Raw genomic sequence first — 12,034 nt, forward strand, 5'->3', positions numbered from 1 at the left:
TGTAGGAAAGGTATGTTTTTCCAGGATAATAAGTTCCCAAGATAAGGATCAAGCTCCATATATATCTGACATATACTCTCATATGAAGGACACCAGTAGATGAATTAAGATTCACCCTGGTTTCCTGGACTATGCACCCAAAAAAGAAGATTCACCCTGGGTCATGCCTTAACTGAAGTAAGTTCCTACTTACACTCACAGGAATGGATTAGCTTTAAGAACATGATTTTTATGGGGTATATGCAGTTCCAAACCACCACACTGTCCAGCACCATCCAACTTTTATTTCCTTCCAGAGCATGTTTCTCAAGGGGCAAGTTTTCGCCAAAGTTCAGAATTCTTTTCTTAAGGCTGAAAGAGAACTCTCAAGAAAATCTTCAGTTTCTGATTCCATCCTGTCTACAAAAGGCTGATCAAATTTCCTTATTTTATCCACTATTAAAATTTATTCTCTGAGGATATGCCAATACCTGAGATTGTAGGAGTGATCCCTTATAGCCAAGGAGTTTAAGCAAAGCTGATACATCTACCCGTTTTTCTATAGGAAAGGTATGTCTTCCGAGGATAGTCAGTTCCCAAGATACAGGGCTCAAGCACCTTTCCTAGCACCACCTTCCTGGTATCTTCTTTTAAGAACAGCCTACTAAGGCTTAAATTTTAATTATCTTCACTTCTGAACTACTACAGGTGGAATGTGGACGCTAACAGACCTATTCTTACTTCTGGGTGTATTTTGCCAACAGAGCCCTGAAGCAGCTTTGCCCATGCTTAAAGAGACAAGAAGACTCTCAAAAAAAATAGTTTCTTTAGCTTCTGACTCTAACTTTTCTTGCTGTAGGGACTCAAGAGCAATACAAATTATTTACACTTTCATTACCTTAAACTTTCCATACCTCTACAGAAACGTCTTTCCTTCCTCTCCTGCCTGAAAAGGGGGAAAGGTCCTCATAATTTCATGAGAATAGGTCCAGTTGAAGGTGGGTTTGGGCTTCCAGGGTCTCCAGTCCAATCTATGCTTAGTCTCAGCCAAATATACCCCAACAGATATATAAAGATGAAGAAAATGACCCCCATTCCCATCTCCATCACAAAAGAAGCTTGCTCAAGGTCCAAAGAGAATTAGAGACAAAGTTTATGCATAAACTCTCTGACTATAATCCATTACAAACCATGAATTTATCACAGGGATAAAACTTGTTCTAGAGAGATTCTTTATTCAGTCTGCTACATACTAACTTTGGTTCTTTTAGTATGAATTAGTTCAAAAATATGTCCCTACATCTTTAAGTGCATTAGCTATAAAAGTAGGGGAGGAGTGGGCTATCTCACAGAATTCCTCCCAAACTCTAAACCTCCAAGTAAAGGGATTGATGGGCTTTGTGCGCCTGTACAGCAAAAAGGAAAACAATGGAAAGCAACACATTTACAAGACTTAAATAACAGTGTCTCAGAGTTTAAAAACTTCCCAGTGGCTTTTTCTAAACTTATATAGTCAGCTGCAATGGCTCTGGTTTTCACTTATGGGGATTCTCAAGAAAGGACTCATTATTATTCCTTTTTATTTTAGAGATAAATTATCTTGCAGTACACACGAGCCAGCAAGGCTCTTTTCTACCAAACTGTGAACAATCACCTACAAATTGTAATTGTTCTGTGAATTCCTCTGTCTGCATAAACAATAGGTCTCAGCTTCAACTCTTGAGCATAAATATGGCAAATTCCATTAAACAGACAACTCTCCGGCTGGAAGTCAGGAGGACACTAATATTGAAGGTGTTATGCTGCCCAGATTCAGCATGACACAGTAGAATAAAGCTTGAAATTACAGCAGAATAAAGTGCAGAGAATCTGAATTGGTACTAATCTTTTAATAGAAGGCATCTTACATATCTCTTACATTTCAGTGTATTTCTTAGAGAAGAGATAGACGAGGAGGGGGCTGGGTGGAGAGAAAGTGGGATTGGACTATAATAGAAAAAAAATATTATTGTGCTCTAAGAATAAGCTTTTTCTAACTTCAGTTCTGACCATCACTGTACCTAGATGGAAGTTATGTGTATAGAAAGTTTATCGTATTGGAAAAATTTGTGGTAGGTGATTTGTGCCAAAGGGCTCTTTATAACCAGCGTCTCCACTTTCCACCTGATTGCTTCCCAGTATCCAAACCACAAATCTGAAGGGCACCTACTTTTCCAACTTCTATAGAAGTGCCTTTCTGGCCTTCATAGAACTCACATGTGTTTCTGTCTGTCTGCTCTGAGCTCTGTACCATCTACTGACATAGCAAATCCAGCATTACCTGCCAGACATCTGCAAAGAAAGTAAAAGAGTCCATGGATGGAGTAAGCAGGATGCTGATGGCCTGGCAGAGAGAAGCCAAATACACATCAGAGGATTATGAATGTCATAGCTGATTAGAAAATGCCAAAAGTTCTTCCACTAAAAGGGTATAGATCCCAGTTCTAATAATTTATACATAGGCTCACTTTCCCTGAATAATTACAGATTATTATCCACCTAATTACAGTACATGGTATTAAAAGATCTAGAATTCATTACCCCAGTCTAGGAAATTACTTTGGCACATGTTTTGAAAAGAAAATGCTGGAGAAGTTCAACCTTGCTTGGGTGAAAAACTGCAGTGGTTTCATGCTCTCTTCCCAGCATGAGACAGACGTATATTATTGTGTATCCCACAGATGTCCTAAAATGTGCATTTCAGCATCTCAGTCCCAAGTTACTTTTCTCCCCCAAGTAGAGGAAAAAAATAAATAAAAATACCAGACACACAGTTAATTTGAATTTTAGATAAGTAATACATAATTTTAATATAAATATGCCCCAAATATTGCATGGGATACTAAAAGATTATAACTTGTATATCTGAAATTCAAATTTAACTGAGAAGCCTGCATTTTAGCTAAGAATCCTATCCCCAAGGAAGATCTGAAATAGCAAGTAATTCAGAGGAGAGTCAGTATAACTGTAGAACTAATGAATATCCCAACGGCAAACTTGGAGGATCAACCTTCATACAAAAATATGAATCTCCAACAAGAAGTAAGTATCCATGAGAATTCTCAAATATCATTCTATATCTCTTCCTATGAGCCTTTGCTTCCAGGTCAAAATGACAGAATGGTGAACTAATTCATACCTATGTGGATATGATCCTTGTTGAAGGTCCTTGGCTGTCTCCAGCTACTAAGAATCCTTTCATTCAACATGCAACTAAAGAGGAATACAAAATAGGCATAGAAAGTACTCTTTTGACCTGGTAACCCACACTCACCCTCCAAACTCAACCCAACCTGCTGACTCAAATTTTTTTTCAGGATAACATACCTATCACCATTGCCAGCTGTCCAATTTATTCAGTGGGAACAAAAATGCATATGCCATTTAAATAGAAACACTGAGGGATTAAGAGAGAGAGAGAGAAGTAAAAAAAAAAAAAAAGGTATTTTCTAATCAATAAAGATAAAAGTATTCTTATTTCATTTTTTACTGCAAAATAACTTTTAAAATTATTGAGTATAAGAAATAACTGACAGGGTGGGCCACGATGGCTCAACAGGCAGAGTTCTCATCTGCCATGCCAGAGATCTGGGTTCGATTCCAGGTGCCTGCCCATGCAAAAAGAAATAACTGACAATTAAAAAGAAACATAGTCTAGTTAAGGCAGAACTGTGTGGTACTGACTACAAGTAGAGCAATACTTCAAACAGTATCAGTATGAACTATATGTAATCCAGATAGTTCAAAGATTATTTCATTTAATAAATAATGCCTATTAGTGCACTTATTATCGTGCTAAGCACTGTGGTATAGCAATGAATAAAAGGCAAGATCCAGATATCAAGATGCTTATATTTAACGGGTAGGGCAAGGGTGGTGCAGGAGAGGATGTAAAGAAAAGAAGGTATAGTAAAGAAACAATAAAGGGACAAATAAAATAAGATTATCTCTGGCAGAATCAAGTGCTGTGAAGGTAATAAATCAAAATGATATGATGGAGACCAAAGGAAGAAAGGTTAATTTCGTCTGGAACTGAAATTTTTTGTAGCATATAATCTAACTCAACCTATCTGTATAATTCATTTGAACAACTGAAACACAGGGAGCCCAGAATAAGAAAGAGGTCCATTAATACTGTATAGATTAATGTAATGCCTGGATACATCTTAGAGTATATTAAGCACATAATCAAAAAGTGTTGCCAAAGTCCCTTGAAGGATGGGAGAAAAAAACAGAACTATTAAACTTTACCATCAGGGAATCCCCTGATACTGTGTCAAACTTTAGAGACACCCAAATCAACAGGCCATGTCCTTGATCTTGAGGCTTACTCTTGTGAAGGTTATGCAGGTAACAAAGAAGCTTAGCCTACCTATAGGTATGCCTAAGAGTTACTTCTAGAGGATATCTTTTGTTGCTCATATGTGGCCTCACTCTTTCTAAGCCCAACTCTGCAAGTGAAATCATTGCCCTTCCCCCATCCCCCTACTTGGGGCATGATATCCAGGGGTGAAAGTCTCCTTGGCAGCGTGGGAGATGATTCCCAGGGATGAATCAGGCCCTGGCACCATGGGATCAACAAGTCCATCCTGACCAAAAAGGGGAAAAGAAGAGTAACTATTAAAGATTCAGTGGCAGAGAGAATTCAAATAGAGTCGAGAGGCTACTCTAGAGGTTGCTCTCATGCAAGCTTCAATTAGACCTTGCTACCTGTCATAACCGGTCAACCCCCAACCAGGACCATTTCAGCCAATCCTAAAGAACACCTAGGGCAATATATAAGATTCCACAAGGGTTCCAGGCACTAGTGTAACTTTCCAGAAACCTACAACCTCCAGATGGGTCCCTGGACCAGATAAATCCTGAAACCTAGAGGGCCCAGCCTCTCCAGAACATCAGATAGTTTCATCTCCCTATCCCATATTATAGACAGACTCTTCCAATATGAAAAAATTAGAATGGCCATAGACCAAAAACCCTAGAGAGGGAATGAAAGATCGAAGGTGATGGTGGAGCTATACAGAGAAGATAGGATTTAACAAATGAATATGGTTGCTGAATCATTCAATTATTATCTCTTTTAGTCTCCAGGATCTTAGAGCAGCTAGAAGTAAAAACCTAAAATTTCATGCCCAACTCTGAAATATGTTCCACAACTAATTGTGGTGCTGTGCTTTGAAATTTTTTGCTTTTTTGTACATATGCTATTTTTCACAAGAAAAGAAAAAAAGTTGATTGTGATGATAAAAAAATAAAAGTAAAAATGATATGATGGGGACACTAGGGGTCTAGGTAAGATGGACTCAAATTGCCAACATCTTCCCAAAGGTATAAGCCTAACTTTAAAGTTTGAGAGAGGGGTATCTGCATTATTCTGGTCACTTCTAGCATGGTTCTGTAGAATTCATTCAGTTTAGAGATTGACTCATCCAATTGTCCTGTCCCTCTTCCACCCTGAGTGTCAATTCAGACCTGGAACACAGTCTGTTCCCATGACATTCATTCATATTCTCCCTTTCCATGATATTCATTCATTTTCTTTCTCTCTCTCTCTTTCTCCCTCTCTCTGACACATACCGCAAAAACATACCATACACACACTCATATAGAGACTTCCATGTGTAAGAGAACTTACCAAATCTTTGTAGGAGGGACAAAAAGGCAATTTACTTCACTAAAACATAAAATTGAATATTAGACATCCCCATTCTGAACCATCCTGGGGAACTTTATCGCAATACTCCTCCCTTCTTGGCTCACCCATTCCAATAATCCTCTCCATGCCTTTTGTTGTTTTGCCTCCAACTAAATGAGACATCACTTTAGTGTGTCATTTTTGTTCACACAGCCTACCAAGGTATTTCTCTATACAGACAATTTTCTTAAGAGAAATTTTTGTGCCAGCTGTTAAGATAATTTCTTTCAACTAACTACATGTAGTAGTCAGAAATCTATATTTTCTGTTCTTTTGAGTGTAGAATTGTTAAAATCTCTTTACTTTATGATAACAGAGAGGTTGAATGAAACCAACACTCTTTCTTCTTGTAGTGAGTTCTCCAGATCCATTATGTGTCCCACAGATTATATGCCTGGTGCACAACAGGCCCTCAATAACTGTTTAATAAATTTAATTTAGTGTAATACAATCTACATGAGCCCCAAGGACAGCCCAGAACAGACATATGACAGAATGTCAACACCAAAGAAAGGTAGTTAGTTTATTAACAATAAATTGCCACCAGCTTATTTAGATTATTTTTCATGTGGTTTCTTGATATTATCATTAAAGCATACACATAAGGTACATTTTGAAGCAAGCACAAGTAGGACACGTATCTATCCTCTGATATTTTACAAAAATGGGTCATGCAGATGGACTTGAAGGAAACAAAAAATAGAAGTGAACAAGCCAACATTGGTTAGGTCCATGCATTAAGGTGTCTTTCCAATGTCTCAAAATTATGGACAGGAAGGAAAGTGCTCATGGGTGATTCCTTCAGGTAGGACAAATATCTCTGCAAAAGTGGCCAACATCTTAGTTGCCCTAGAACTGCCTGATTTTCTTTATCAGTCTATCTTGTCTTCATAGGATTAGCTCTACCTTTGAATAACTCACTTAACAATAATAAATTCCAAAAGTTTAAAAAATTATTTTCAGAAAGAAAAGAAAATGTTTAAAATTAAACTTTTTTTTAAATTTTCTGAATTTTCCCCCTTTCTCACCATTCCCCAATGGGGATTTTGCAAATGTTTTTTTTTTTTATTCAAAAAAATTAAACATTTAAAAATGTTTAAATTAAAAGTTTAAAAAATTATTTTCAGAAAGAAGAAAAATGTTCTCAACCCAAGAAAATATTTTAATAGTAAACATTGACTCCATGAAATGTTCCTACTAGAACCTTTAACTCCAACCAGGATATAAACTATACAATCTCTGATTTACTGCTTATCATGAATTCACTTGATGTTGTTCAACCACATCCTACCTTCAGAGGGGTGACTTGCCTCTTTGTGCTCCCACAATCTTTATAAATACTTCCATTCTAGTATCATGACATTATATTGTAACTAGTTGTTACCTTCTCTCACTGGACAACGAGAGATAGATGCCATGTTGTATTCATCCTTTTAGCCATAGCACCTAACACAAAGCTTAGGGAAACAGGTGTTTTTGTAGTTTAACCAATGCCTACTAAGGAAGTGATAATATCACCTCTTCTTGCCCTAGGGCAAGTAGCTTTTGGAACCTATTAGAAAACCATGAAATTGAATTGGAAAAAAAATTAAATAAAACTTTTTAACTTCTATTTAATGTTTTACAGACAACTTCGAGTACTCTGTATCTCTTCTGTAGTCTAACATTTCAATTAGAATTCATGGTACTCTGCCTAGTGCATGAATTCCACAGTTTACATGAGTAAAATAATTTTTAAAACTTTTAGAATTAATGATTGTAAAATGAGTTACTCAATGCTAAGTAGTCACTTGGTCACTGTGAGTTCTAAGCAGTTCTTTCTAATGAACAAGAGGAGCTGGAGAATGAGAAGCAAGAAAGTCACAGGATCTATCTTTGATCTGTCTGCTTCTTCTGCATCTTCTTTATGATACTATACCTAATGCCTGTAAGATGAAGACCAGAAAAGGAAATACTAATGAAAAACCCATTTAGAATCTTCACCATCTTTTTAAACTCAAAAACTTTTAGAAGAAAGGGAGAACTTAGACCAGGGTCATCAGGTAGAGGGGTAAAAGGGGAGACACCTTCACCATCGCAAGCCATTTCTTAGCAGAGGAAAATTCTTTAGAATTTATAAACAAGTCACCAGCAAAGAACAGATATTAATTAATTAGTTAGACTCAAAGGTAGGAAACAAAAGAATTTCTTTGAAAAGATACTGATGTTCAATGAAGATGTATAAAAATTCTGCATATTATAAAAGGCCCATTAAGAATCTAGTCTAGAGACTTCCGGGTCAAGATGGCGGCTTAACAACGTGCGCGTTTTAGTTCATCCTCCAGAACAACTGCTAAATAACCAGAAACAGTACAGAACAGCTCCTGGGGCCACATCAGTGACCAGACACACAGCGTACCCCAGTCTGGACCAGCTGGACCAGTTGCGAGCACCCCCCCAAAACCGTGAGTTCCCAAAGCTGCAGTGGCCTGCGCCCCTCCCCCACAGGCCGCTTCCCAGAGGGGAAAGGAAAGGACTTTACCAGCAGCAGTGACTGGGCACAATCAAACGCCAATTGTGGAACTAATTAACAAATTCTGACTACTAAAAATAGGCCCCCAGCTTAGGTGAACCCGATCAAAGCAGAGGTTGCTCATTTTTGCCCCGGCACCAAGGGGGCAGGACTGACAGAAATAGGGGTAAAAAAAGAAGGAAACAGGTTTTTGTGGCTGTGTATCTACAAAGGCTTGACTGCCTCTGGATACAGCGGCAGGACTTTTCAGGCTGCAAATGCCCCAGGCATAGGCAGAAGTTAGCTCTTTTGGGGGCTTATCTGGAGCCTGTGCCTGCCCTAGGGGAGGGGTGAAGGCCCACCCAGGTGGAATCCCTCCATCAAGGAATTCAAACACCAGTGCTTGGTAATTTGAAGCCATTAAAACCAGCCTACAACCTCTCCTCTGTCTCCAACAAACCCCCAGCCAAAGTTAAAGGTACCGCATCATCTTATGCTAGTGGGACCTGCAGTCAGACAAGCACCACATACTGGGCAGGATAAGAAAAACAGAGTCCAGAGACTTCACAGGAAAGTCTTTCAACCTGCGGGGTCTCAAGCTCAGGGAAAACCAATGCAGGTGACTCTTTCCTCCTGATAGGAGGCCAGTTTGGTCTGGGAAAATCTGGCTGGGGTCTATAATATCTAAGCAGACCCTCCTAAGTGTGTGTGGGGGAAAGGTACCACACAAGCAGGGCAAGAAACAAGAAAACAAGAACTGAAAAATTCTCCTCTGTTAAACAAAACCTAAGCTAAAGGTTCAGATAAAGCTGAACAGAAAGTCAAAGAACAGATAGACAACAAATTCATCCAGCAAGAAAACCCTAGATAAAAGAAGTGAAAGCAATCTCCAGAATAAACTAATTAAGGTAATTAAATGCCTAGACACCAACAAAAAATAACAAATCACACTAAGGAAATTGAAGATATGGCCCAGTCAAAGGAACAAACCAACAATTCAAATGACATACAGGAGCTGAAATAACTAATTCAGAATATACGAACAGACATGGAAAACCTCATCAAAAACCAAATCAATGAATTGAGGGAGGATATAAAAAAGGCAAGGAAGGAACAAAAAGAAGAAACTGAAAGTCTGAAAAAACAAATCACAGAACTTATGGAAATGAAAGACACAGTAGAAGAGATGAAAAAAACAATGGAAACCTACAATGGTAGATTTCGAGAGGCAGAACATAGGATTAATGAACCGGAGGACAGAACATCTGAAATCCAACAAGAAACAGAAACTATAGGGAAAAAAATGGAAAAATATGAGCAGGGACTCAGGGAATTGAAAGACAATATGAAGCGCATGAATATACGTGTTGTGGGTGTCCCAGAAGGAGAAGAGAATGGAAAAGGAGAAAAACTAATGGAGGAAATTATCACTGAAAATTTCCCAACTCTTATGAAAGACTTAAAACTACAGATCCAAGAAGTGCAGCGTACCCCAAAGAGAACAGATCCAAATAGACATACTCCAAGACATTTAATAATCAGAATGTCCAAGGTCAAAGAGAAAGAGAGGATCTTGAAAGCAGCAAGAGAAAAGCAATCCATCACATACAAGGGAAGCCCAATAAGACTATGTGCAGATCTCTCAGCAGAAACCATGGAGGCGAGAAGACAGTGGGATAATATATTTAAATTATTAAAAGAGAAAAACTGCCAACCAAGAATTCTATATCCAGCAAAATTGTCCTTCAAAAATGAGGGAGAAATGAAAACATTTTCAGACAAAAAATCACTGAGAGAATTTGTGACCAAGAGACCAGCTCTGCAAGAAATACTAAAGGGAACACTAGAGACAGATACGAATACAGAAGAGAGAGTTGTGGAGAAGAGTGTAGAAAGGAAGACTATGAGTAAAGGTAAAAGGAAGGAAAATTAGATATGACATATAAAATCCAGAAGGCAAAATAGTAGAAGAAAGTATTACCCATACAGTAATAACACTGAATGTTAATGGATTAAGCTCTCCAATCAAAAGACATAGTCTGGCAGAATGGTTTAAAAAACAGGACCCATGTATATGCTGTCTCTACTCAAAGGTCACAAGGCCAAGGACACAAATGGACATTTACATGTTTATAGCAGTATTATTAACAATTACCAAGTGATGGAAACAGCCAAAATGTCCATCAACAGACAGTTGACTAAACAAACTGTGACATTTGCCTAAGATGGAATATTATGCAGCTGTAAGACAGAATAAAGTTAGGAAGTATGTAACAACATGAATGGACCTTAAGGACATTATGCTGAGTGTGATTAGCCAGAAACAAAAGGGCAAATACTGTATGGTCTCACTGACATGAACTGACACTAGTGAATAAACTTAGAATATTTCCTTGGTAACAGAGACCATCAGGAGATAGAAATAGGGTGAGATATTGGGTGATTGGAGCTGAAGGGATACAGATTGTGCAACAGGACTGAATATAAAATCTCAGATATGGACAGCACAACACTACCTAACAGTAATGTAATTATGTTAAAACACTGAATGAACCTGCATGTGAGAATGATAGAGGGAGGAGGACTGGGGACATAAATGAAATCAGAAAGAAAGATAGATGGTAAAGATCGAGATGGTATAATCTAGGAATGCCTAGAGTGTATAATAATAGTGAAATGTACAATGTACAAATTTAAGAAATGTTTTTGCCTGAGGAAGAACAAAGGAATGTCATTATTGCAGGGTGTTGAAAATAGATGATAATTAATACTTTAAAATATCACCTTATGTGTGAGACTAAAGCAAAAAATGTTTATTTGTTACAAAATTTATATTTTGACTAGAGCATTTCCTAATATAACTCATGTAGATAGTTTGAGTGAATGTCATAAGTACTTGGAATCTCAGGTAGCATATGAGATTTTGTTGGTTTGTCCAGAGTGATGCCCCGATGAATCCCAGAGTGATTTGATCAGTGACTGGAAAAGTATTTGCAAGCCCCCTTGTATTAGTTAGGGTTCTCTAGAGAAACAGAATCAACAGGGAACACTTGCAAATATAAAATTTATGAAAGTGTCTCACGTGACCGTAGGAATGCAGAGTCCAAAATCCACAGGGCAGGCTGCGAAGCCGACGACTCCAATGGACTGGATGAACTCCACAGGAGAGGCTCACCAGCCAAAGCAGGAATGCCACCTGTCTCCTCTGAGTCCTCCTTAAAAGGCTTCCCATGATTGGATTTAGCATCACTAATTGCAGAAGACACTCCCCTTTGGCTGATTACAAATGGAATCAGCTGTGGATGTAGCTGACGTGATCATGACCTAATCCTATGAAATGTCCTCATTGCAACAGACAGGCCAGCGCTTGCCCAATCAGATGAACAGGTACCACAACTTGGCCAAGTTGACACCTGTCCCTAACCATGACACCCCTTCAGGGAATGGTGAGAGTGGTGAGAAATTCAACTTCCCCAAGTTGAATTCTTGATATTCTCACAAGCAGTGTGGACAACCAAAGGTATAGGCTGAGCCCCCAGTCTTGGGGTTTGTTCACATGAAACTTAACCCCACAAAGGACAGGTCAAGTCTACTTAAAATTTAGGCCTAAGAGTCACCCCCAAGAGAGCCTCTTTTGTTGCTCAGATGTGGCCTCTCTCTCCAGCCAACACAACGAGCAGTCTCACCACCCTTCCCCTCTCTGCGTGGGACATGACTCCCAGGGGTGTGGACCTTCCTGGCAACGTGGGACAGAGATCCTGGAATGAGCTGAGACTCAGCATCAAGGGACTGAGAAAAAACCCTAGAATGAGCTGAGAATTAACATCAAG

Source organism: Tamandua tetradactyla, chromosome 8 (assembly GCF_023851605.1).
Source record: "Tamandua tetradactyla isolate mTamTet1 chromosome 8, mTamTet1.pri, whole genome shotgun sequence".
Lineage (NCBI taxonomy): Eukaryota > Metazoa > Chordata > Mammalia > Pilosa > Myrmecophagidae > Tamandua > Tamandua tetradactyla.